Here is a 5,151-nt window from a genome sequence, read left to right on the forward strand (position 1 = left end):
AGCCACAGTGGTAGTGAATTTTCCACTGCATAACTGTCCACTGATCCTTTTTTTTTTTTTTTTTTTGGAGTAGCCAGGTGCCCATAAATGGTAGCATGGGGGAACATTTTTTTCCAGAGATCCACTACACAAGCACTTGTAAAGGGATCTGTTAGCATAGCTACAATTTCTTGCAAATCTTTACAGGAATCAGGCTAAGTTTGGCGTGGATGTTTAATACCAGCTGAATTAGGCTAATGTGTGTTTATAACAAACTCTGTATTAAATTTGCTTATTTTAAAATTTGAAAAGTGGATCAGTGTCACCTTAGAAATACTTTTCAACTCAGAGTATTCTGGATAATTTTGCCCAAGTCATCCCTGAGCAGCCCCCCTCTCTCTCAGCTTTTTCTTTTGAAATTCTCCAACCATATTTGACTGAGTTATAGAATGCCTCTAAGGCTGTTTTCTGGCTCTTGTTAAGCACATGGCTTAGCTGCCTCTCTGCTTGGCTGTGTAATCTGCTGTATCTTTTGTGTCTCATTTTTTTGTTAAGCATGACTCCAAAATGTTTATAGTTCAGTTTGTTTATTTGAATATTTGTGATGTCCCCTCATCTCTCAGATATTTAATAACCATATTAGGGAACCTCTCAGAGAGGTTCTCTAAAAGAGAATCTGGGTTATGGGATTAGTTCTGAAAGTTCAGAGTGTTCAGCAAACATTAGGGAAATTTGAAAAACAAAGGGATAATGATGGTTTACACTTTATACAAAACTACAAACAACAAAAGGGTGATCAAAGCTTGGCTGACTTGCAGGCACAGATGCTTTCTTCATTTCTCATTTGAGATACCAGAAAACCAAAGACCAGTGGTTTAATATGTTTGTGATCAACATCTGATACGAAGAGCCTCTTTAAAGAGAGCAAAGATACCCTGGGTGTTGTCACTGGACTGTTCTTTTACCTCGTGAGATGATTCTCTCAGAACATGATGGACCTGCTTATTGGCACAGGGTAGCATTGTTTTTATGATATCCATTTTTCAGAGAGAGGATTTAATTTAGACATCCTGTATTTCCCTGGAATCATTTTACACAATGGGCCAACTTTACTCTTAACTGCCTTGCCATTATTTTTCACACTTTGTGGTACGTTTAGTTATGAAGCTGCTATGCCTCTGCTTTTTGAAGTAAATCCTGAGAACATAAGCTCTGGAAGGGAAAAGGGCTGCCATACAGAATCCCCCTTACATCCTGGCATTTTGAGTTATTTTATTTACCATCTGGCTTTTGAATCTTTGATCTATTCTCAAATCATATTTTCAAGCTTTGCTATGTGACTGTTAGGAATACCATGATTCCAGGAGCTGAGGCTTTCAGATATACAAATTGTAGCAAGAGTTATTTAAAAAAAATCAGACTAGCCCTTTAAGAATGAGTCTACCTCCCCTACAAAGAGAGGGCACTGTGGACCTCTGCAGTTAAGGTGTAATATGCTTTTACAGGGAGAAGGTATAGGAGCTGTCTCCTTTTGGAGGAACATGCTGGGTGCTAAGGCATCATGATGGAAGGAAACCTTTAAAAGGAAGTGTTCAGGGCTATGGGAGTGGCTCTTGTTTGTGGGGGAGAAATAGACACTACAGACTAAGGTTGTTTGTCTAACAGTATGGGGTTAAACTGTAGTGAGAGAACATTTGGCTCTAAGGGTATATCTGCATTACAGTGGCAGAGTGCTCTGTCTTTGCTGCAGAGAAAGTAAGCCTCCCAACCTCAGTATTTGAACCCAGGAATAGAGGAGCCCTTTGTATTTAATCTACACTCGGTTTGCAGTAGTTGTTGTTGCTGTGTCCATTGAGTTCATGGAGAATTAAACCCTCCAGGCTCTGTGGGGGCCTTGCTATGTGAGTTATGAAGTCATCTTAATGCTAGTAGACCCTCCATGTGCACAGCTTATTTTTATTTACATATAATAAATACTAATGGGAAGTTTCTTAAATGAAGGAGAGTTTCCCTAAGACAGGGGTGGGCAATGATTTTGGGCACAGGGCCTCTCACCGAGTTTTGGTGAGCCATCAAGGGCCACATGTAGCTCCACCCCTTGACAGGTGCCATCTTGGGATCAGAATTCCCACCTCCTAATCCCTGACCTTTGCCACCAGAAGTTCCTCCCCTTGCCCCTTGGAATTACTCTTTCAGCAAGTGGTTTTGCCATCTCTGCACCAGAAAACTACCAAACTGTAGGCTAAAAATCAAGCATGTTCTACAATATTCATTAATTTCATTAAAAAATATATTTTTGTCCTGATTTACATGTGTTTGTGTAGTGTACATAGAGGTGATAGTATAATAGCTTACAATAAAGTCTTACTCCTGTATATTGTGGGGGGTGTGAGTGGCAGGGTGGGTATGTGGGGCGTAGGGTGTGTGTGTGTGTGGGATTTATGGGGGGTGTAGGTGTGTGTTGGTGTTTTGGATGTGGGTGGGATATGGGTTTTGTGGGGGGTGTGAGTGGGTGGGGGGAGGGTGGCTGGAAAGAGATGTGGCTTGCATGGAGGGGGAGGACTTGCCCACAGCCTGCCCCTCCCCGACCACCTGGTGGCAGGCAGAGCCCCTGCCAGTGTTCCTGCAAACCCAAGCTCTGTGCTTCTGCCACTCATGGCCCTGGGGTACTGGCATGGGCTGCATGATCCTGCTCACTGCCACTTCCCACTGCTGCCCTTTTCCTGCTGCTTTCCCATCCCCCTCACCCTGGCTGCTCCGGCACCACATCCCAGCTGCTCCTGCAGTGCTGCAGCTGGGAAACATGATGCTGGAACATGGTGGGTGAGTGGGGAAGTGGCTGTGGCAGGTGGGGGAAGGGGCAGCAAGCGAGTGTGTGGAGTGCAGTGACAGCTGGGCACGGTGCCCACACTGGTGCACCTGGGCCAACGCCAGCAGGGCCCAGAGTGGGACAGTAGGAGCATGGGACACAGGCCAGCAGGGGCTTTATGGTGCCGGGCTGCGCTGCTTAGGCAGGGACAGGAGAGAGCCAGCCCAGTTCCGTAGAGCCCCTGCCAGTCTGGCTACACGCTCCTGCTGCCCTGCTCCATACTTGCTGGCACTGGCCCCAGTGCACCAGCACGGGTCCCACACTCCCACCTGGCTGTCGCTGTGCTCTGCTTGCCCACTCGCTGCCCCTTCCCTGTGCCTGCCAGAGCCATTTCCCTGCTCCCTCTGCCCAGTTGCTGACCAGCACCATGTGGTTCCCAGCTGCAGTGCCGGGACCGCAGAAGCTGGCCCAGCCAGCTCTGAAGACTGGAGCAATTGCACATGGTCCTCTCCTGCCTCCCTCCCTGCCCCCACTTCTTATCTGTATTTCCCTTGGCACAGGGAGGCAGCAACAGCCCAAGGCCAGAAGACTTCAGAAGCGCCTGCTAGGCAGAGGCTTCCTGGGGATGTATGTGTGGGGGAGGGGCCCAGGCCAGACTTGCTGCTGCAGCTAGGTAGTTCTGCCATTGGCTCCCCCTGGGTCCTGCTGCCCCTGGCTCCTGTTATCTTTGACAGGCAGCCAGGGCCAGATAAATATTAATTTTCTAATTTTTTTAGGGCGCCATGGGCCAGATAAAATGACCTGGTGGGCCTGATTTGACTTGTGGGCCATATTTTGCCTGCCTCTGCTCTAACATACAATTGGAGAATAAAAAAAAAAGGATACAATTTCATGTCAAATATGTTTGCTAAAGGTATTTTTGTCCCCCAGGTTCAGCTGCCTGTCTCCTGAGCTTTTGGAGTGTTTTGAATTTTAGGAACTGAATCTAAGGAAGCCAGTTCTCCTAGCTCAGGTTTGGATCATGGCTAGCTGTGCCTGCCACCTAGCATATTGAAGAGATCTGAACTGTTCCACACTTCCAGTCTGTAGGTGTTTAGGCAGGAATGGTTGAGTCCAAGTTGTTTTTAAGTTGGGCTCAGCTAAAAGGGTGCAGTGTCACCCCTCCCACTAGGCACACAGAATACCAGGGCACTGATCAAAGCCAGGCAGTGGCTCCTGAAAAATGTCAGAGTATTTTGAAAATCATTTCACTTGGCAACAATTTAGCTGCTTATTTTCTGTATGTGTCCTCCCTTGTTCTTTGTTTGTGCAGAACTTTGCAAGAAGATAGGATCTGTGTTTTCTCAGAGAACACATCTATGGATAGAAAGGGAGCCATGTGCCACACGTTCATAATATTGCGAGCCCAAGCATTCAAAAATTGCCAGTCTGGTCTTAAAAAAATGATGTTTGGCCTAAAATCAGGAGTCTTTTTTTTGTTTCTAATAATGTTTTGATTTTTTTTTCCTGTCTTCTGGTTTCCAGACTGTTAGAGTGCACTCATTTTACATTTGCAATCATTTCTGTGCAAGTACGGTGTCTAGCAACATACTTCCTTTATAAAATGAAAACTGATGTTCTCATGTGATCTGGTTGTGTCAGCTCTGGCTTTAAGCAAAACACCCAAGTACTGGAAGAACTGGCAAATCCAGTGTCCAGGATGGGTGGCACATCTGTACTCTCAAGATTACAGGCTGACTGTGACCTTGTGTGGCTTCCTAGACCACATAAAGCAGCTACTGAGCTACGTAGGAGCAGCTCTGTAACCAGCAGCTGGCCAGAATCCTGGTTTTTTCATGTGCTTTGTAGACGGCCCTTCCCTTCACAGAATGATGCGCATGAGCTCTTTCATTCCGAGCATGACGCACAAAGTGGGGAGCCCATGCTTTCTGTAGTAGCCCTACATAGTGGCTTGTCTGTGGCTGTTTTTTCCTGGACTGGTTTGTGAAGCAGCATGTAATGATTGTTGGGTAGGGGGAAAATCTCTTTTTACAAGTTAGACAATATGTTGGCATGGTTGTATAGCTGCGGGCCCAGGGACAGGATAGTTCATTTCTATAACCTCATTAAAGGTTTCTTTTATAGCCCAGGCCAAACAGTTCCTAGCCTGTGATACCAGCTAGGTATAGAACCACATTGTCTGGTCCATCAGATCATACAGGTTGTGTCAGAGACTTGACAGACCATATGATGCTAGTGTTGCCCTGTGGGGTCAGGCCAACTTTCAGGATCTCAATATTGTGCTGTTAGACAGGAGGGTGTGGCACAATTGAACATATACAAACACACAAATCAATTAGGTGCATATACACACACACACACAC

The 5,151-nt window shown here is 46.0% G+C and overlaps 1 protein-coding gene across 1 annotated transcript in view; it reads left to right on the forward strand.

The window, feature by feature from the left end:
• Positions 1-5,151, forward strand: part of SORBS1 (sorbin and SH3 domain containing 1) — a 235,089-nt gene that overhangs the window by 40,650 nt on the left and 189,288 nt on the right. The window lies entirely within an intron of this gene.

Source organism: Gavialis gangeticus, unplaced genomic scaffold, assembly GCF_001723915.1.
Source record: "Gavialis gangeticus isolate Ggan-Ray unplaced genomic scaffold, GavGan_comp1, whole genome shotgun sequence".
In the NCBI taxonomy this organism is placed as follows: domain Eukaryota; kingdom Metazoa; phylum Chordata; order Crocodylia; family Gavialidae; genus Gavialis; species Gavialis gangeticus.